Source organism: Mastigoproctus giganteus, chromosome 3 (assembly GCF_048544385.1).
Source record: "Mastigoproctus giganteus isolate SK-2022 chromosome 3, ASM4854438v1, whole genome shotgun sequence".
NCBI lineage: Eukaryota > Metazoa > Arthropoda > Arachnida > Uropygi > Thelyphonidae > Mastigoproctus > Mastigoproctus giganteus.
Genome location: NC_143577.1, coordinates 17,592,104 through 17,615,814, shown reverse-complemented (window position 1 = coordinate 17,615,814; position 23,711 = coordinate 17,592,104). Strand labels below are relative to the sequence as shown.

Sequence of the window (23,711 nt, the reverse complement as noted above, 5' to 3'; positions counted from 1 at the left end):
ACTAAGCAAACCCTTAGCCATAATTATGAGAGCATCCTTGGATTCAGGGGAGGTACCCATAGACTGGAGATGTGCAAATGTATCCCCAATTCACAAAGGGGATCGAAGGGTGACACGAGTAATTACAGACCAGTTAGTTTAACTTCTGTTCCGGGTAAAATAATGGAGTCACTGGTTAAAGATGCATTGCAGGATCATCTAGACAAGACTGCAGCAATAATTCAGACACAGCATGGGTTTGTTAAGGGAAAGTCTTGTCTGACAAATTTGATAGGATATTATGATGTGGTTACAAAGGAACTGGATGCAAAAAATAATTTTGATATCATATTTGGATTTCAGGAAAGGTTTTGACACTGTTGCACATGGAAGACTATTGTACAAATTGGAGCAGAATGGTATTAAGGGTAAGTTGTTACAATGGATAAAAGGATGGTTAAGTGGGAGAAGACAGAGGGTGGTAATCAATGAACGCTGCTCTTCATGGGCTAATGTTATTAGTGGAGTCCCACAGGGTTCGGTGTTGGGTCCACTGTTGTTTTGTATATTTATCAATGATATTGATGAAGGTATATCAGGCTTAATGTCGAAGTTTGCAGATGATACAAAGGTTGGCAGGGTTGTTAATGACAGTAATGGCAGTGTGCTACTGCAACAGGATCTAGATAATTTGGGCAGATGGGCTAAGAAGAGGCAACTGAAGTTTAACCTTGACAAATGCAAAGTACTGCATATGGGTAGAAGTAACCCCAGAGAAACGTACCAACTGTGTGATACTACACTTAAGGTGGTAGAAAATGAAAAAGACCTGGGAGTAATTGTGCAGTCAGCTATGAAGTTTTCTGAGCAATGCAGACAGGCTGCCAGGGCAGGTCATGGGGTTTTGTCAATGATATATAGGAATTTTGCTAGCAGGGAGAAGGAGGTGATTGTCCCTCTGTATAAGGCAATGGTCAGGCCACGCCTTGAGTACTGCGTACAGGTCTGGAGGCCTCATTTTAGGAAGGATGTAGATTTACTTGAGCGTGTACAGAGAAGGGCAACAAGATTGGTGAGGGGAATGAAGGGATCCTTTTACCAAGAGAGGCTTAAATTCTGCAAATTGCAGTGGCTGGAGACTAGGCACCTGCGCGGTGTTCTGATTGAGGTATATAAGGCTTTGAATGGGTTGAGCACGCTGAATTCTGATGGGATCCTTCCACTTGTTCAGATTACGAACCTAAGGGGGCATAAATTCAAATTAAGAAAAGACAGATGTAGAATAGATGTGCGGAAATTTGCCTTTAGCCAGCAGGTGGTTAATTGCTGGAACAAACTTCCATCTGTCGTTGTGGAAGTTGACAGGTTAAATAAATTTAAGGAGGAACTGGATTACTTTATTTTTATTTTTATTTTTTATTTTTTTATTTTTTTATTTTTTATTTTTTGGCTGATGCTGCATAAGTTCATACAGTTGCTTTCTTGCATCACATGCCACTACTACTACTACTACCATTTGCTGAATGTTCGTTTTAGTCTGGATAGGGACGTGTTGTCAATACAAACATAACATTAACCTATGATTAAAGAGGCCTATGCGCTCCGGATTCATTCTACTAAAATTAAAATTACAGTTGCTCAGAGCGAAACTGATACAAAAATATAGATTGTAACAGGTTTAATAACAGGAAATATACATATATTAGATTAGATACATAAAGCTTTCTTTTATCTAGTTAATCTTCTTCAGTTGATATGAAATGACAGTTAGAATGTAGGCGTGTACTGCCAATCTGGTACGTGAAGCGCGTGGCTAATTGTTTGAGGTTGAAGCCTGTGGTTGTGATGTATGTGGAGTATCGTTGCTTCGGTGATAGGGTGGACTTGACAACCACTGTTCCTGTTCACTGAGGTATTGGAGCATTTGATGTTTAACGATTCCAACCAGGCGCGGCGCAGATAATGGCGGGACTTATCCACAATCACGACATCGCGGTGTGGGTCAATGTCGTGGTGGGTTGCCCAGACGTGCTCGGCAATAGCTGAGTGCTCCACATCCGCTAAGCGGATCGCTCTTTTGTGTTCGAAAAGGCGTTTTTCGAGCCGTCTCCCAGTTTCCCCGAAGTAGCAGCTAGTGCAGTCACGGCAAGAGATGCGGTAGACCAATCCGCTTTGTAGTAAGGCGGGGACAGGTGAGGGATCGTAATTTCCAATTTCCTGCCTGGGAGTTGCACGCACTTTATCCCATGTGATTTTAAGATTCTACAGACCTGTTGTGATAGGTTTGGGTAGTATGGGATAAAGGCGCGCGTGGTTGAGTCACCACCTTGGATGTTTCTGTTGGTCGCTACGTGGTCGCGTGCCTGTAGGTCACACCTGTCAAGGGTATTGATGGGATAGCCACACCTCGTAAGGTCTGCCTTGACTTTAGCGATTTCTGTGCGCCTCTCATTTAACTGTCATTTCTAACTGTCATTTCATATCAACTGAAGAAGGTTAACTAGATAACCGAAAGCTTTATGTATCTAATCTAATATATGTATATTCCTATTATTAAACCTGTTACAATCTATATTTTTGTATCCGTTTCGCTCTGAGCAACTGTAATTTTAATTTTAATTTTAGTATAACATTGACCTTTTAATATCTCTAATTACTTTCATGTCTAAAGTGTATTTTTCAATATGGAATTGCTTTTAGTGTTAGTTTTAAAAATAATGAAAAATTTTTCTGAAAGTAAAGATTTTTTTTTTACATGTCCTGTACTGTTTGAAGCAAATTAATCTTAACAATGTTAGACTATGATGGTAGCTCCATCTATCGAGCCTTTCTGAAAGATGATTTATTATTTTTTGTTCTATATTTGAAATATATTGATTTTACATTATAAAGTAATTTTCCCAAAGTTGTTTAAGATTTTAAAGCTATTGATTAATTGCAGTTTTTACCAAGTTATTTCTCTTTCTATAGTAACTAAGAAACGACATACACAATATTTACAAATAGATATTTTTATTGAATTTAGAAAGAGATCGCTACAAAATTAACCCTTTTAAACCCAAAAGCAGATTCAAAAATTAAACTGATATACCCACACAGCGGTTAGGAAAGTTGAAATTTAGACAATGAGGTGTTTGTGTGTGTATGTATATATGTGTATGTGTGTGCACATCTGTAATAAGTACTTTTACTATGTTGTTTTTTGAAATACAGATCACTCGGATATGTATAGAGGGTGGATTTTACAAATAGAATGTAGTTAAGCAATGTGGTAAAAGAGAAAACATCGAACGATGTACAATAAAACTAACAGAGAATAACATCAAAGGAAGTCCCGATCTTTTATGACCCCAACCTGGTGGTAGTTTTAGAACTGCAGTTTTTTTTTTTTTTTTATTGTTACAAGCAACTTTCAATTTGAAAACGTCAACTTTGCTTTGCTATGCATATTATATAAGAACTGTAGAACTGTATACCAGCGTTCAAATGTTTTCTGCTTAGTATCAGAAAGAGGAGATAAAAAAAAAAAAAAAGTTCAACGTCTATGGTTTATTCAGTGTAGTAAGTTCGATGATCGATGAACTTAATTGTGCCTACACATTGAAATATACGACGTAACCCTTCAGATAAAAAAGCTTTGTGTCTTACGTAAGTGATTGTTTTAATTTTTTATACTTTTATACTTTTGTCTTAATATTTTTTAAAAAATTGTGATTTGTAGCTAGCTCTGTAAAATCTTATCAATAAAAAAATATATTATATTTGTAAATATTGTGTCTGTCTTTTTCTTAGCTACTAGAAAATAACTTTGTAATTTTTCCATTAATCAACAGCCTTAAAATCTTAAACTTTGGGAAATTACTTTAGAAATGTAAAAAGCATTAAATTTCAAATATAGAGTAAAATTCAAGTTGCAAATTGTACCAATAGATGGAGCGACCGTTCAAAACGTTCGCAAAATAAATTTACACATCAAAGCAATACAGAATACATAAAAATCTTTACTTTTCAGGTTTATAAAGGTAGAGTGCGTCTCTGAATGTGGGAGACAAATAGTATCAACATAGGAAATAAAAAATAATAATAAAAAAAAAACTTTACATGCTACAATAAGAAGAAAATTTTTTTTCAGCTTGCAGAAAGGACCGATAGATGGCCCCACCATACATAGCTATGGGTAAAAAAATTATGTATATTTAATCATCAAACACATAAAATAAAATAAAAATCATTAATTTCAGATTCTCACTGGCAAAATGGACTAACAATAACACAGTATTTATTTCCAATAGTATCATTGTAAATTTAAAAAAATAATAAAAACTTTTGGTTTCAGGTACATACAACCATAATAAATAAACAACGATCGGCGCCCGGCCCTGCGAAGGAGAGCCCCACAATTCATTGCAGAATACAGGTCTCTTGACGTCACACTCACTTTATATGGAATGTATGTATGTATGTATGTAATATAACAGGCACATTTACACACATTCCTACAACTTATAGGGTAAGCCAATGTATAAGCACCAGACAGCCAGCATGGATGACATGGGTTTTGATAAAAATAGAAAAAACATGCAGCACTATCTAGTGATTAAAATAAGAACTAAAACGTTTTTTTTCCCCTCAACTGAACAGCCGATCACAGAGCAGACCTTACCCAACTCAACAGCCAATCACAGACATGCGTGGGGACAGCACAACACCCAATCAGAGACCTTAAAATGTCCGCCATTACGCTCGTTCTTATTACCGTCTTAATTACTGTATTTTTTTCACATGCGTCCACTTTTCATGGTAAACTTTTTCGACCTTATAAAATACCGGTAACTTAAGGAGATAAGAGATAATTGGACCGAATTGACCCATCAAGGACTGCTATTTTTGAATAAATGGGCAAGCTTTTGCCATTTTTGTATCCATTTTATGTTAAGTATGCATTCTCTGCATTATATATCGAATAATTTGCTTTAGTAATTTAAAATCAGTCCCATTTTGAAGATTATGGATAAGTGGTTTCCTCTTGGAACTTTAAAACTAAACACCCATGCTAGGGTTGAATTGGATTTTAGTAATGAAACTGGAAATCTTGAATTCAAAGGGCTTCTTCAACTTCTGATAAAGCAACTTCGCCGAAAAAAAAGACAATAGTGTGAATAAGGATGAATATATTAAAATGGGTTTTATATGGAATAAAACTATTATATTTAGGCCACCCAAATAATTAAGTTCATCTGCCGTGCTGTGTCTGTTCTATGGTAAATTTGTCTGTTTGCTGGACTAAAAACCCCAGTTTGTGTGGGGAAAAAAAACATGCTATCTACTCCTGAAACCGATTAACTCATCCACAGAGTGAAAAAAGCCCATTAAGGTTCCTCGCGTCATCGACGGGATTCGAACCTGGGCCTTTTCTACCCTGTGGGTGGAGGATGGTGACAATACTACTGTGTTACCGAGCAGACTTTATATGGAATGTATGTATGTATTTCTCTAGGGCGGCACCTGGAACGTTAGTTCATCTCCACCTCGTTTCACTTTTAAATTACAGGATTCTGCAGAAATGGCCAGAAATGAACTGGCTGTTTGGCTACCCGGAATCATCAGGTCGAAAACGCACTACCACCACTGGAAAGTAGACCAGGGGCTACCAAGAAGCGGCAGCAAAAGAAAGGGACGCCAAGACCCTAACAAAGATTTTAGCCATAAATAGTGAAAAAAAAAAGTATCTTATACATACAAAAATTAAATACTGTACACAAGATTAACCTCAACAGATTGAGGTAAACACAGATGATACTTTGAGGTATCAAAGTAAACAATGCAAAAAGTTTATATACAAGGTCAAAGAAAATAATTAAGGATAATAATCCCCCCCCCCCAAAAAAAAAAAAACAGATCAGTACTACCATTCAACCGACAAAACTTTACACAAGCATTTTAGCTCAGAAGCAGGCACAAATCTTATAAACAGCTTGGGTTAAATGTAACATTCAGTAAGTTCTGCAGTCATCAGTAGCAAAGTCACAGTCAGTTAACAGCCATCCGAGCAATTTCAGGAGCACAGGAATTTTCATCGTTAAATTGAGTTGTAGTTGTAGGACACTTGTAGAGTTGAGGGAAAAAAAAAAAAAAAAAAAAAAACACGCACACACAGTACGTCCAAAATTGTAGATCTTGTTGAAAAAATGGACATCATTGCAATGAAGGTGAAGAGTCTTGAGCTGAATTTGAAACATTCGCAGGTGCAGTCATTGCAGAAAGTATTGCAAGCCCTTTGTTGAAGCTGCTTTAGCAAAATTCTGAAGGGCGCGGTAACTAGTGGCATTTGATACAAAATTGGGTTCCAATCCTGATGAAAAGTTGGGAATTGCATTCTGCAGAGTTACTCGAAATTCATTGTATGAGGGAAAAGAGTACAACACCTGCTGCCAATCTTCCACACCGCCACAATGACAGAGTTCCTTAAGAGATTAGCAAAATTTAAACATTTTCTTATTTAATGATCTATGTTCTGATAACAAATAGGAGGTAAACAAGTCAAGGCTAAACCAGACTAGATTTTTTATCCATAAGAGAGTCAACTTCAGGAAAAAACTTACGTGTTACACTAACCAGTGTTGTGCCATCCCACCTACGCTGCCACAAATTCATCAACTCTTGCCAAATTCTTTGTCGTTCAGCTTTAACATCGACTTGAGTGTTAATAGAAATTCCAAGGATCTCAGTGGAAATCTGATGTTTCAAGCGATAACATAAGCCTCTGAAAATTACGTAGAAGTCGAGTGGTAACGTCCAAGCTAAAACCTGCAAAGCAGGTGTTGAAACTGTTCGACAAATCTTCAAAATACAAAGTAACATTGTATGCTGGATTGACATCAATTTTGATTGAAATTGTACAACCCGCACCCTATGGAACCAAACGCAAGCAGCATAGGCAACCATAAGGAGAAACACAGCGTTATAGTAGATTCTTAAAGATCTTCTAGAAAGACCCCACACAGTTCTAGAAACTCTGACAAGAGCGCCGGTGAAATTTCTGATCTTAATTCGCAGATTGGATAAATGAGGGGGAAAATTTAACTTGCTGTCAATAGTTATTCCCAAAAGTTTAATTTCCGTTACTAGAGGTATTTGTGTATTGTTTATTTTAACTCTTAGTGGTCGACGACCGTCCAATTTAGAGACAAGGATCATAATTTTTGTCTTGGTAGAACTAATTTTTAACTTATTTTCAACTATCCATTGTTGAAGATCAGATAAAACTCAGATAAAACTTTATACGGAATGTATGTATGTATGTATGTATTTAGCTGTCAAAGGGTGGCACCCGGACATACATCCATCTCCACCAATTTAGCATATAATACCATGTTCTCATAATGGCCTGTTAGTATAAGTGTGTGTAATGTGTTGTAAAGTGAAATAGGCTACTCTGCCACCAGGTGATAGTCCATTGGGCAATTACCACCTGGTGCCCATCCCTAGCACGAAGAGTTAAGCCTGGGTCTACTAACTCTGACGGTGCATATTGCACCTAGATCCCGCACCCACCAGTAAGTGTGCAAGACCAGTGGGTGCCAGCAGTCCCGCTCCTGGGATGCCCACATTGGGTGTGGGCACCCAAAAGTTTTCTCCCCGCCTCCAAGACAGAATGCCTATCCATCTAGAGGAGTGAGAGAGAGAAAAAAAAAGGGTACAGGTCTTTAGTCAGTATTAGTAACCACAGGTATACTCCTCCTTTTATTAAATGTCAACCTGCAAAACCGTTGAAATTCTACAAAATTCCTTTCATTAGACAGCCAAACTAATTCAGAACCCCTAATAAAATTAGGTACCAAATTAAATAATTCTAATCTAAATTCATCATGCAAATTGCATTCACATAAGATATGATCCCATGTTTCCAACCTTCCACAAACACAGTAAGGATCTTCCACTAAACCAAACTGATGCAACTTACTTTTTAAGGAACCATGCCCCGTAATCAAATATGAGCATTCCATACTTGGATAAAACCAGCGATGCAATTTGTTATTAAAATTAAATTCGACACAAGGTATAAATAAATAAGTTACCCTACCAGTACTACTGGAATCCCAACGGTCCTGCCATAATTTAATTAATTTCACCAAAATTTTTTTCTTCTGTTTGCTAATTGCAGAAGAAACTTCATTAGTAATCCCCATAAATGTAATTTGTTTTCTCTTACGTATAAAATAACAAAAAGCTCTATACACGACAGCTAAATCCAAAGGCAGTACCCCCGAATCACATGTAGAGCATTAGTCGAAACGGTCTTACAAACACGCAAAACAGTTAACAACATTATTCTTTGAATTGATAATAGTTTTTGTTTAAATTTTACATTGAGAGTACGAACGTACCAGATTGATGCAGCATAAAAATAGCTTTATAATATAGATACAAGATGCGTTTACCTAATCCCCAATCTTTTCTGGTAACCCTAACTATAGAGGCAGTGTAATTTTTTATTTTCCTATTTAAATAATTCAAATGTTGTGAAAACAATAACTTATCATCTAAGATAACCCCTAAATATTTTACTTGGGAAACAAGAGGAATTTGTTTACTGTTTACTAATAATCGAGGTGGTCTGTTGTAGTCTAATTTTCCTTTTAATAACATCATGACAGTTTTAGTAGATGAAATTTTTAGTTTGTTTAACGCAGCCCAATCAGTCAAATCCTGAACCTCCATTCTACTTTCTAAGACTGCTCTAGATCTTCCTGTCACGCACAAAACCAAATAATCAGCATAAGCCACCTTATAACAATTAGGGATTGTTCTACTTAACCACTGGTTTAAGACCAGATTCCATAAAATAGGACCCAACACAGATTCCTGTGGATAATCGCGATCAATAACTCTATTAAATGTTAGATGTTGGGATCTTATAATAATCTGCCCATCCATTAAATAACTTTTAATAATTTGGTATAACTTTATTTCTGAATAACTTTGTTATTCAGAAATAAAGTACTAGTAATAGTAGCAATTATAGAGTACCAATCAATAGACTCAGTATCATTTGAATACACAGTATTAATTAAATTGTTTCTGGTTAACTTAAACAACAATCCCCATGGCTCACTATTTCCAGTAGTATAAACCAATTATTTCCATGCATTACATTTGCGTTCAGAGATTCTTTATGATATTCTCTCCTCTTAATTTTATACTTTTCTTTATACCTTAATGCTTCATTATTACTTCTACCCCTAACCCTCTGAAAAAGCTTCCTCATTCTAAAAACTTCCCTCCTTAATACTGATTGCTCCAAAGACCATCAAGGTACTTTATAACCTCTCTGTTTCCTTCTCTTAGCAGCCAAATTTAAAGCATTAAAAATGGAAGATTGAACAAAAAATGCATATTCAGAAGCAGTTAATGAATTTAAATTGTCCCTAGTATAAATTGAAAAACTATGTAACACAGCACCTTTAAATTTATCCCACTTAATATTCTTATAATTAAATCTCAAAGTATCATCTGTTGACATATCTGTATTGCTAATTTCTGATAAATTTATAATTATTACAATAGCTCCGTGATCACTGTTAGTCATATTTGTAACAACATCCCAAGAACTGACTCTTCTATTTAATTGATTATTTACCAAGGTGATATCAATATTGGAAACACCATGAATGCTATTAAAATTTCCAGACATCTATTCTACAACTGTTTCCTCAAATTGAATCTGTGCCCCCTCAGGTTCTTAGTCTGAGCAAGAGGAAGAATCCCAACAGCATTCAGCTTGCTGAACCCATTCAAGGCCTTATACACCACAAAATCAGATCACCACGCAGGTGCCTACTCTTCAGGCGCTGCAATTTGCAGAACTTAAGCCTTTCTTGGTAAGAGCACACCTTTGTTCCCTTCACCAATCGTGTTGCCCTTATTTGAACTCGTTCAAGCAACTCTACATCTTTCCTAAAATGAAGCCTACAGACCTGTACACAGTACTCTAGGTAGTGCCTGACCATTGCCTTGTATAACGGGATAATCACCTCCCTGTCCTTGCTAGCAAAATTCCTATATATCATTGACAAGACTCCACGACCAACCCTGGCCCATCTGCACTGCTCAGCGAACTTCATATTTGACTGCACAATTACCCCCAGGTCTTTTTCACTTTCGACTTCCCTGAGTGTAGTACTACACAGTTGGTACGTTTCTCTTCGGTTATTGTTACCCATATGCAGTACTTTGCAGTTTTCAATGTTAAACTTCAGTTGCCACTTCTCAGCCCATTTGCCCAACTTATCTAGATCCAGTTGGAGTAGCATACTGTCTTTACTGTCGTCAACAACCCTTCCAACCTTTTTATCACCTGCAAACTTGAACATTAAACCCGATATACCTTCATCAATATCATTGATAAATATACAAAACAACAATGGGCCCAACACCGAACCCTGGGGAATTCCACTAATAACATTTGTCCACGAAGAGCAGTGTCCATTGATTAGCACTCTCTGTCGTCTCCCACTCAATCATTCCTTTATCCATTGTAGCAACTGACCCCTAATGCCATACCTCTCCAATTTGTACAGCAGTCTTTCATGTGCAACAGTCTCAAAAGCTTTCCTGAAATCCAAGTATATGATATCAAAATTATTTTTGGCATTCAACAAACCCATTCTGTATGTTAACTATTACTGCAGTCTTGTCTAGATGATCCTGCAATGTGTCTTTCACCAGTGATTCCGTTATTTTCCCCGGAACACAAGTTTAACTAACTGGTTTATAGTTACTTGTGTCACCTTTTGAACCCCCTTTGTGAATTGGTGATACATTTGCACACCTCCAGCCATGGGTACCTCCCCTGAGTCCAAGGAAGCTCTCATAATTATGGATAAGAGTTTGCTTACTTGCTTTACTGCTTCCTTCAATATAACTGGATAGATCCCGTCCACCCGAGCTGCCTTCTTTATGTTTAACGTCAACAATTTCTCCTCCACTTTGCTCTCAGTTATTACAAAATCACTTAGCTTCCTGTTAGCTTTTCATAACGTCTGGCACTCCCCTCATTGAATAACTGCTCATGTGTGAATGTAGATGCAAAATACTCATTCAGTTTGTTTGCTATCTGAGCAGGATCATCAATAGTCAACCCATCTATGTTAAGTGGTCAAATCTGATTCATCCATTTCCTTCTAGAGTTTACATAAATAAAGAACACTTTGCTGTTTTTCTTTGCATCCTTTACCAAAGATTTCTCATAATTTGCCTTCGCCTGCCTAACCTCCTTTGTGACTTGATTACAGACTAGTTTATACCTGCCATAGGCTTTTGTGTCACCTGATACTTTATATGCATCCTATACATTTTTCGTCTCTGCCAAGAGCCTCATTAATTCATCTGACATCCATTTAGGCCTAAACCTTGAACAGTATTTCTTAGTTGGAATGAAAAGCCTAGTAGCCTCCAAAATTAAGTCCCTGAAGGCTTCCCATTTAGAGTTTAACGTTGGTAACATCATTAGTTGACCCCACTGTACAGAATTTAAAAACTGTCTGAGACCTCTGTAGTCGCCTTTACGAAAGCAAAACCCTTCCCTTTACCCTTGATGGTAGTTACATCTTTAAGTAATTCCCACATCAGTATGTGATCACTGTCATCCAGTTCTTTTATCTGCAAATTCGTAATGCATGAATAATCACTGCTGATAATCAGATCAAGAGTATTACTCCCTCTGGTTGCCTCTCGAACATGTTGCTGTAGAAAACAGTATCCATTAAATCCACAAAAGTCTTGATAATATGCGACTGACCAACCCACAAGTTCCAGTCAATACCTGGAAAGTTGAAATCCCCGATTATAAGACATTCTGATTTACTGGCCCACTCTATTTGTCTGCACAACTGCTCATTATACTCATCAGATCAGATTCATTAGGCCTATAACTAACACCTACTCTTATTTTTCCTTTCCCAGGTATTTCCCAGTGCCTATTTCACACCAAACAGACTCGACACTGTATTGTCCACCAACATCAATTGGATGCACTTCCTTAGATTTTATGTGTGTCTTAACTAACAGCATAACCCCTCCTCCCTTCTTGTCCCGTCTATCCTTTCTTTACACTCCCCAAATTCCAATTCTGCATTGCTTATCTGTGTGACATCACGTCTCTGATATCCCAACAGTATCTGTCTTTGATGTCTTGACTAGCACTTCAAGCTCATCAAATATATTAACTATACTCCTAGCATTGGTGTACATGCAAGTATACATGCACCCGTTTCTACTCTTTGTTACCCTAACACTGCCCATGTATTTACTTGTTCCACTATGACTCCCAACAGTCCTGGAAATCTCCATTACCTTGCTTTCCAGGCTGCTGCTGCTCATTCTAATAGAAGCAGTGCAAGAATCACTTTTGTCTCTGCCTGCGGCCACCGTTACCCGTTTAGTCTGTGTATCGCCCAAGCTACCAGTTTTCCGACCCACCTAACACTGCCTCGATAGCATCAGCAAATATTCTTGCACCCTTTCTGTTTAAGTGTAACCCATCCCTGTAGAAGTAGTCTCTCCTGTCAACAAGCACAGACCAGGCTGAAAAAAATTCTACCCCTTGAGCCTTGCACAATCTCTCTAGGGCTGAATTGATCGACAAGACTCTCATCATATATTCCCTGCTATCGTGTCTGGGCAGAATTGCAGACACTTTCACATTCAACCTAACTCGCGACTTTTTTTCAACATTGACCTGTACTTGTTGAGTAAATCTGCAGATCTCTTACTCTTAATGTCATTAGTCATTAATGTCAAAAGTTGATGTTGTACAACAACATCAACTTTTGTGCCCTTAAACGATGATATCTGCTCTCCAACATCAACTTTTGCCCCTGGCAGACATACCCTGGTCCTGCTCCACCTATCGATTGATAGTTATTAATAATTAATAATTAGTAAAAAAGCGCAACTTTTAAAAATAAACTGGAAGATTTTTAAAAATTTTCCGGTTTATCAGGCTTAATGTCCAAGTTTGCATATGGTACAAAGGTTGGCAGGGTTGTTAATGACATTAATGATATCACGCTACTGCAATTCTACCTCATAATCAGAAATGCAAGAGTTACAAGGTAGGGGGAAATGTAGTTAAAAATAAACAGGACAAAAAGCTCTTGGGTTACTATTCGGTCAGATATTAAATTTTTCATGCATTGTAAGCAGCAGTTAGGAAAGCACACGGTGTCATCTGTGTGATATATACAATCTTCGAAAGTAGAGAAATTCCTTATTGAATTCAGGTTTGGAGGCGATATTTGAAGAAAGACAAAGCTCTAGAAACGAATCCTAATAGGTTGCTAATCGATGTCCATATAAAGAACTATGTAAAGCACTGAAGAGAATCGTTTGAGTGGTTGTGTGGTTTTAGGCACATCAACAACTTAGGCCATATTGCACTTTAATGTTTGTAATTCGCGTATGATTTGTGGTCGATTATCTGTTTGTTGGATGATAAACTTGTTTTTCCTTGAGAAAAAATATTTTACTTACGCCTGAGATCGACTAACTCTGCCAGGATGTGAAAATGGTCCTTAAAAATTCCTTACTTCATTGACGAGATTCGAACTCAGGTCTTTTCCGCCCCATAGGGGGTGAGGACATTGGTTATACCAACTGTGTTACCAACTAGGGCAAGGATTCAGTAGAAAGAACAGAATCAGCAAATAAAAATTCGAAGAGCCCAGCAGACCTGAACTTTAAAATAAAATTATCATAAAAATTTACGTTTGGATAGTCTCTTTGAATACGGGTAAATTAGGAGTCAGAATTTGTTTTAGCCATGCTTCCTGAACTACCTCTGAAGCTGCCCAGAGGTAGTTCAGGAAGAGCAAACAACGGCTATAATAAATTAAAAGCGTTTTCATTTTTAAGATCATTTTCCCTTTTTCGAATGATTTAACCAGAGTACGTTACGATTAAAAAATGGAACTTCTGATTGAAACAAAATCAATAATACTTACAACACCAGGCAAAGAGAGGAACGGACTTTGTTTTGAATGTCTTCCTTAGACAGCGGAAATACTTTTGAAGGAAAAAGGTTGCGTTGCCGAAGTCCGTCCAGCCAATGAGAGGAGCGCCTTTTTATTACCATCCGTTGACGCAAATGGCTGCAAGGTATTTGGCCTCTGTTGCCTATTGACGTCAGCACAATGTAATTGCAATATCCATTAACCTGTATATGGATAACCTGTATCAAAATTACCAATGAAGTGTAAAGAGACAAACAAAAATATTTATGTGCAAATTTATAATTTGGTTGTTTTGTAATTTTCTATTTGTAGTCAAAAATTAAGACTTAAGATCACAATTCTTTCTCAGTTGTGTTCTTAATGTCGCTTCTAATATTCACTTACCAACTTTGAATGAGATATTTATTGCAGTTCTCGACTCTAATTGTATGTTTCGAAATAAACCTATACAATTTGTAAATTCTTAAAAGCTTTATACAAGGTGTCCCAGAAGTATGGAATCACAGGGAAAAATGGATTCGGTGAGTGCTACTTTTCAATGCTCTTGTCTCAGAGAATAATCTTCCAAACTTTTCGGGACTTTTGCATAAATTGGTGAAGATGGCTTTGACATTAATGGCATTTCTCGAAGATTAACTGCGCGATTTATCCTCAATGGATGCTGTTTTCCCAAACTTTGCAACAGGTTTGCTAACACACCTCTCTGTTATTGGCTCACGGTCTGGATTCAGTCTATGAAATTCTGTGGTAACCCCTCTCTGAGTACGATTTCCTACGAGAACAATTATCGGGACTCCTTCTTCCTTACTAAAAGGCATCTTAAGACTACAAAGATGAAAATATATGAATTAGTTATTTTCCATATGGTTCCAAACTTATGGGACACCCAGTAGATTTCTCATTACTTTTATTTATTTAATAAATTTCCAAAACAACAAGTTTTATTGACTGAAAGCTCATTTCGATACTTGAGCACATCTACCATGGCATACATGCCATACCGTAATTCAAAAAATACACACACACGCTTACTGAAGGCTAAATATACAATTCGAATTTTTATAATTTCTGTTTATATGATAATGTTGGAGCTTTAGATCGTATATGATGGTTGTTTTTGTAGGGTTTTAGGGGCATCGGCCACTAAGGCCATTTTGCTTCTTGTATATTGCCTGTAAATTGCGTGCGTTCTCAGATCGATTTTCTGTTTACTGAACGAAAAACTCAAGTTTCCGGGAGTAAAAACTATGCTACCATCGCTTGAGACCGAATAACTCAACCACATTAAAAGACCCATAAAAATTCATCCTGTCATTGATGGGAGTCGAACTCTGGTCTATTCCACCCGGTGTGGAGAGGACGGCGATCCTACGAGCTGTGTTATCCACGAGGGCGTAGAGAAAGTAATAATAACAATAATAATAATAATTTCTATGACATTAGTTAGTGCATTTGCATCTGAGACCGACTAACTCAGTCACGGAGTGAAAAAAGCCCATTAAAGTTCCTCCCGTCGATGACTGGAGGAATTTTAACGGTTTTTTTTCACTCCGTTGCTGAGTTAATCGGTCTCAGGCGTAGATGGCAAGGTTTCCCCCAGAAACTGGGGTTTTTCTTTTAGTAAAACAGACAAATCGACCATAGAACACACGCAATTAACAGACATAAGACACACAGCACGGAGGATGAATTTAATTATTCGGGTGGTCCAAATATAATAGTAGTAGTAGTAGTAGTATTGTATTTGCATAATTAGAACATACTTGAATTTTTTAGACAATCAGAAGTACATTGGCATCATTATTGTAGCCACTCACGTTCAGAAATCTGCTGGACGACTTGAAGCTTGTCTTACATGTGGTTTTAATCCTGAGGGAGTATCAGACGGGAAAATCTATCGCCGAAAAGTCGTGATGGCCTTCCTTATTACTGGACTTTTCATACCTTCATGTAGCTTTTTGACGTTAACGGCTTACGAGAAAATCGATTTACCCAAAGGGGGGAAGAAAATAACCGGTTAAACAAGAAACTTGAGGCCCTTCAGGACACTGTGTACTTATATTACATCATTACAGACAGAGGCTTAACTATTTATGGTGAATGTGGCCTTGTAGGGGATCGGCACCAATGTCCTTGAAAGTTGATTTTTATCTGGACTCATGCCATATCAATGGTTGTACGTGGTTGATGTTGACTTTAGAAGCACAGCAACTAAGGTCATATTGCTCCGTGTATACTGTCTGTAAATTGCGTGTGTTCTGAGTTCGATTTTCTGTTTACTGGATGAAAAACCCGAGTTTCCTGGGATAAAAAAACATGTTACCTTCGCCTGAGACCGAATAACTCAGCCACGTTGTGAAAATGGCCCATAAAAATTCCTCACGTCATCGACGGGACTCGAACTCGGGTCTTTTCCACCCGGTGTGGAGAGGACGCTGGTTCTACCACTATCCACGAGGGAGGTTGTACATTGGGTTCTTGTCCCCGATGAAACAGTCAGGGCCACAACAATCCATACAAAAATATACCATTTTAGGTATTTTGCTCGTAATATAGTGTAGCTTGTTAAAGTCTTGGCATGGACTCCACAAGGTGTCGGGTGGCCTGTGGTAGTGCTACCAGTGCGTTGCACAATGTGTCCAATAATCCACGCACATTGTGAGGTTAATGGTTGTAGCATCGAATGTCCTTTTCCAGTAGTTCCCAAACATGCTCAATACCCACTTTGATCATTGTGACAGTTCACTTAAAAAATCAATTTTCCATTAGAACTACTTCTGGGTGAATACAAATATTTTTCTGAAACCCCCTACCCCTCGTAATTTTATTATATATTTCTTAACAACTTCAACAGTGCAGACCAAAGCAAACTAAACTCAGTTTTCTTTATTCTTGTCGACCGGATAAAAATCAGCCGGACGACTGCAAGCTTGCTTTATACGGGAAGTCGCTATGTGCGTGGGGGGAGGGGGAGGGGGGATGTGCCACAGAAAAGTAGGGAATGATTTACCTTAACAGTATTCTACATAACGTTGGTGTCTGACGTTAATGGCTCACGTGAAAAACTGATTTGACCCAGGGGAAAACAAAACTAACCGGTCCAACAAGTAACTTGAATCTCTGCAGTCGCTACTTGTATCTTTACAGAACACAAAAATTAAAAAAAAATACCCGAAGAGTTCGGGAATATTTAAAACATCGGCTATTAAGGCCATGGTGTGCCAGGTTTTGCGTACAGTACTTGTTTTGTTGTTGTTGTTTTTTTTTTTTTTTTTTTGTTTTTTTTAATGTGATTTGTCCATGTCGACACCACGATTACATCTGTGTTATGTCTGTGTTATTAGTCTTGCACCGACTTGGAAAGTCCAAAAATAACTCACAAGGAAAACCCTGCCGTCTTCGCCTGAGATTGGATTTGGATAACTACAGCTGATGTTCAGCCTGGAAAATCTACTTAAATTGCAACCGCTAATAGGTACATCACTATTAGGCCATGAATGGGTTGTTTTTGAATATGCAGAGGCAACTAAGATCAGTAGGCGTCGCTATATAAATGATTAAATAAATCTATATATTAATTTTCTATATTCTATGGTCAGGTTGACTTATTTTCTGGTTGAATGATGGAAAATTTGAAAATTTCAGCTGAAAAGAAACTTTGCAAACTTCAGCCGGGATGGACAGGATAAGGCCTTAACTCTGCAACATTTTTGATAGATATACCCAATTAATCACATTATGCTAAAATATCCCAATCCGCATTTGAATTAACCTGCTCAAGACCATTCGCAGTTCCTTACAAAACGTGTGATAGTGTTTCATTTCAATTCGATAATATACAATGCCAAAGTTTAAAATTCAATAGCAATGGCTAATTTGGGAGGCCATATGACAGGCGGACAACAGCACCAGTCAAGATTAGGATTTAAAAGACATGCACACTCAATGACAGGTAACCGGACGACGGAAGGGATTAGAACCCTTCCCAAGAAGATTGTCACTTAGCGCCAGCTTGTATATTCGTCAGACAGCGGACAGAGCGGAACATCCAAAGTCAACTTTTGGTAATATCGTACACCAGTGGAACAGGAGGTAAAATAAATAGCAAAGGCACCCTTAAGAAGCTTATTCGGAAAACAGTTAACGTAATTGGGTTAAGTGTATGACCAACAACCATCAGAAAAGCATTTCATAAAATTGGTCACCATGGTCACTCTTCTCTTAAGCCGAAGCTGTGTTCCAGTAGCAGCAGCACGTTACTGTGTACCCTGTTTAACCTGGTGCGAAGAACGAGAGAATTGAATTGAACATTACAAGACGCACAAAAAAGTCCGGATATGTATCACTTGGAAAAACCCAGGTATGGCATAAGGCCAAAGTACAGTTTCACACAGGTTGTATTTCGCCAACAATGAACTTCGGTGGTGGCACTGCCATGGTATGGACTGTTTCATGTGGTTTCAACTTGGTAAACTGGTTGTCATCGATGAAACCACCTATACAGATGTCTTTTGTGACATTATGAGCATACTGCCTTAACTGAATTATGGAAATGGTTCGGAGAGGAGAGGGCCACATTTGTATCAGCATGAGAGCAATTTATGTCAGAGAGGGTGGCCAGTACGACAGATGTTTGAGGAAAATGATGAACCTGCCACTTCCAACCCAGTTTCTGTATCTTCTGATAATTCATATGCATCCAATGCATGTTTTTCGCTACCACAAGTATCATCAGTCCATTTGACATCCATTTAGGTCTATGCCTTGAACTGTTTATCTTAATTGGTATAAAAAAAGGCTAGTAGCTTCTACAATTATAGTACTTCCCCGAGTGCTTCCCATTTAGAATTTACTGTTGGTAACTTCATTAGTTTCTTCCACTGCATAGAAATTAAAAACTATCTGAGACCATTCCAGCCACCTGTATTAAACCAAAAGCCCTTCTCTTTGCCTTTGACAGTACTTACATCTTTAAGTAAATCCCACATCAATCACTGTGATCACCGCCACCTATTGTTTCCTTTATCTGCAGATTCTTAATTCATGTAGTTACTCCTGCTAATCAGATCAAGAGTGTTGCTTTCTCTTGTTGCCTAACATGGTAGCGTAAGAAACAATCATCCAGTAAATCTACAAACCTCTTGCTATTGAGGTATTGACCAACTTACAAGTTCCAATCAGTATATGGAAAATTAAATTCCTCCTTTGTATAAGGCATTCCTATTAACTGCTGGCCCACTCTGTACAGTAATTTGTTTATCTGTACAGTAATTTGTTATACTCCACAGTCAGCAAAGTCCATATTACTCCGTGTATACTGTGTGTAAAAATTGGGTATGTTCTGTGGTCGATTTTCTGTTTTGCTGGATGAAAAACCGAGTTTCCGGGAGTAAAAACCATGCTACCCATTCCTGAGTTCGATTAACTCATCCACGTTGGGAAAAAGGCCCATAAAACAAGAATCCATTATTAATTAACCAGAATCATCATTTTTAATTAATAATCAAAAAAATGTGAATGCGCATACAAAGTTATCATCAACTTCGCTTTCCATAAGTGGGGTGGTATTGGAACTGAAAGTTTCACTAGAAGTGGAGTCTTACTGATTTGATTTCTCTTCCTGTTTTTTATTTTTATCATTGCTTCCTTGTTTATCATTTTTAATTTGAATTTCTTCGTTGGTATGTGTTGTCTCTTGTGGATTATGTGGCTGAAAAGCATGTTCATAATGTTTGTCTTCTTCAAAATTCGACTTTCTGTTATTTCAAGTGGGAGCCACTTGAGCGACACCAATGGAATCAGGATCAGCAGTTCGGTTACCAGTCGACATTTGGAGGGCGTTCTGATGCTTTTCAATCGAAAAAGAGGAAAGCCTCATATAAATAACCTAAAACAGGCATAGGTGTATCATCTACTGGCCATCCCAAATAATAATTAATACAAAAATTCTAAAACTTTATTAAATAACGGAAACTTTATTAAATAACGGATTAAATAACAGAAACTGGTAAAGTTCAGTCTTAAATTACTTTCAGCTGTCAGTAAGCTGGGAGGTTGTTGTGAGGCAATATCTGAAGAAAAAACGGATCCTTTAGATGAAACATCTTTCCTGATTCTACGATTTGACAAAGTTGTCAAAACAGCAACAGTAACAGTAAAGAGAGGGAGAAAAACCGAGCATATACAAAATAACAAGTAATCGAAGCGTGAAGGACGTTTCTTCTGAAGGATCCATTTTTCTCTTCAGATATTGCCTCATCGACTTATTGGCGAGGGCACTAAAAGTAATTTGAGATTGAACTTTATTAATATGATTTTATAAGTTCAAAAGTGATGGAGGACTGAACGTGGAGTCAATATAACACTGGACACAAAAGTAACGTAAATTGTCATCAGAAGTTAAAAACACAACACGCTGTCACCGATAGGAAGAGAACAGAAAGGCCATCAACCTCGCAGACTCCAGATAACATTGTGAAATTGACTGAGATGTTCTCAAGGAGCCTACAGAAACTAAGGCGTGAAGGAGCTCGTGAAAGTGGACTCTCCCGTTACGGCCATCCTCAAGAAAGAACTGTCTTTCAAACCATGGAAGCCAAGTTACGTTCAGAAGTTGTATTCTGATGACTGCGACAGAAGGATAGAATTTGCAGAAGTTATGTTGGGGTGCAACGAAGAGTGGCCAGAGCTGTTTAATGACGTTGTTTGAAGTGACGAGGCTGTGTTTCATGGTGTGGTTTTGTTGATCGACACAACTGTCATTGGGCAGCAGATAATTTGGGCAAGAGTTTTGAAAAGGCTCACGGTAATCCACAGGTATACGTGTGGAGTGGTATCACGTCCGAGTCTTTAGAACTTTCATTCTGCTCGACACTGAATGCCAAAAGATACCTCGAAACGATGGAAAAACGTATGTGGCCAGTTTTTTTCAAAATGGAACAACATTGAATCACTTAATTTCTATGCAGGAGTTCACCCCGCCATTTTTTTGAGAGGCAAATCTTACTGAAGGCCACAAAGCATGGTTTGTTAAAGGAAAATCAAGCTTAACCAACTTAGTAGGCTATTTTGACACAGTTACTCGTTAGCTGGATTTAAGGAATAATTTCTACATAGTTGATTTGGATTTTAGCAAAGCATTTCACTCCACGGTCCCTCATAAGAGGTTGGTTACTGTACAAGCTTGAACAGGTTGGAATTACTGGTAAGATTCTAAGATGGATTTCTGGCTGGCTGCAGGGCAGAGGGTAGAGGGTTGTGATTAATGGATATTCTTCAGATTGGTGTAATGTCAAGAGTGGGGTCCCTCAAGAATCGGCTTTTGGACCACTGTTGTTTCTCATTTTCATAAATGACATCGACGAAAGTATGGAAGGCGTGATATCAAAATTTGCAGATGAGTTAAAAATTGGCAGAGTCGTTAATGATCAGTGCCAAGCAGCGCTCCTTCAGGATGACTTGAACAGACTTTAGAGATGGTCAAAGAAGTGGCAACTAGTTAGGTTTTATTGCTGGTAAATGCGGGGTCTTACACTTGGGGAATAGCGAACCACAAATAAATGGTACACTTCGTGGGGTTCAATTAAAAACCATTGGAGGAAGAAAGGGATCTGGGAGTTACAATACGCACAGATACGAAGTTTTCTGAATAGTGTAAACAGGCAGCAAGGAAATTCCATCGTATTCTATCGATGATTTATTGAACGTTATCCTTTAGAGATAGGGAAGTCATAATCGCACTGAATAGGGCAATTGCAAGGCCAAATTTGGAATACTGTTCAAGTATGGAGACCTCATCTGAAAAAAAGACATTTTGGTTGTTCCTTCTTTTGATCGCTTGATCTGGATCATTACGGGGGGGTGGGGGAGATGCCAAAAACTTTGCTCTTGAGACTAAACATGGGTTTCACCACTTCAAGCCACCAATAAGCAAAGTTGTGATAATTGGACCGGTTGATGAGAGTGATCTACCGCCTAGTTAAGTATTAGTGTTATATTATATTAATAATGACACTGGTTAATACTAGTAGTATCATGCATTGGTTGGAGGAGATGGGGGGGGGGGCAGGAATACCGGAAAATTTGCTCTGGCGACTGAGCGTGGGTTAAGACCAATTCAAGCCTCGAGTACGCAAAGTGGTGGTATTGCACGGGTTGATAAAAGTCATCCACCACCTAATGCTATCATTAGTACTAGTAATTCATTGTAGTTTATTAGTATTATTTTATGTTAGTATTCGTAGTGGTGGTAGTTGTATTACGAGAGGGAGGAGAAAGAAGGAGATAGGGGAAGATAAGAACACACAAAATGCAAGTTATCAACTCAAGATGCTTGCTAGTCATCACAAAAATGGTTATGATTGTCTTCAGACAGTGAAGAAATAAAATAATGTCTATGAAGGTCATCTTCTTATTTAATTGTCCGGAAAGATTTTTGCGACGTCTTGCCATGCACTGGTTACAGGAATGAATAGGCAATATGGCAGATGCGCAGAAACAATGTTCTCAGTTCGAGCATAAATGTAGTTGCTTTTTTTGTTATAAATGATAAATTACTACTATTTGAGAACACGCCTTATTAATGTGCTAATTCTGACGAAGAATGAAAGATATTTCTACACTCTAATACAGTGGGGGACTATCTTTTTCCTGTAGCTTTTTCACATATTACAATGCACTGTATGGTGGGTCATTAAGGGACGGATCCAGAAGCTAGGAGATTAATCTTCCCCCTACTGAACCGCAACTGGCGCCACCAATACCTTACAGATGATAACCTTAGCAGAACTTCTTAAGGCTGGCCAGCCGCATGCTTTCGAAAACCAGTCGACTGACTAGAACATGGGTATTGCATAACTAGAGAGGAATCCATAGCTAATTAGGTAAGAACTAACTCCACGGGAAAGCTATAAATGTGGATAAGACCTTTACAATTTACAAATGCATTCAACCCCAATACTTACAGTACACAATTTCGATTAAACTTGTATTGAAAAATTTGGAATCAATATGTTACAAACTTTTTGTGGAACCTTAGACTGGAGAGTGTCCATTCTCCATATCGTGCTAACGTAGTTCTGTAAATGGGAGGGAGTAGCCCCATAAAAATTGATCAGGGCACGTTCCCTAACGGTGCAATTGGAAGTAGAGCCAACATTGATGACCTTGGGAGTCTGCTGAGACATGGAGTATTGGTTTTTATGAAGTAATTTGTCTCTGCTTTTTGATTTGCCCTCGTATTTAAGTGCAATAAGATTTTTATGAAACAATAGTTATTCAGATTTTAATTACGCTTTAATTTTTGTACTTTTAAACTAAAGCTTAAAATAAATCACAGTTTCCTACCTTTAATTAGTGGCTGCTTTTAGACGTATTCACTTCAAGCAGAAGCTTTACTTGTGCGAGAACAACTCACTCACTGATGTTTAAAAACATATTTCTCGAAATTGGCCTCTTGGGTTGAGAAAGTGCTGAATCATAATAACTGCAGTGGAATACACCAGCCGTATATGACAGAAACTTTATTAGCCTAAATTAAAATAGAATAATAATAAAATAACGCAGGGTAAAATTTTGTTGTAAAATTAAAATACACTGACAACTGTAGAGATAAAAGTAAATATATAAAATTAGAATATACGAATTATTACAAATTAAAAGCTATAAAACAACGTGTTACTGTAGGAGCATGGAAATTATCCTCCACTCGTGCATGAAGAC

The 23,711-nt window shown here is 37.8% G+C and overlaps 1 long non-coding RNA gene across 1 annotated transcript in view; it reads right to left on the bottom strand.

Moving 5' to 3' along the window:
* The window catches only part of LOC150087754 (uncharacterized), a 29,087-nt gene extending 15,012 nt beyond the window's left edge, over window positions 1-14,075 (bottom strand). Inside the window, exon 1 of the long non-coding RNA XR_016546759.1 lies at window positions 13,983-14,075. This is a non-coding gene — a long non-coding RNA (uncharacterized LOC150087754). The remainder of the gene's footprint in view (window positions 1-13,982) is intronic.
* Between the last annotated feature and the right edge of the window lie 9,636 nt (window positions 14,076-23,711).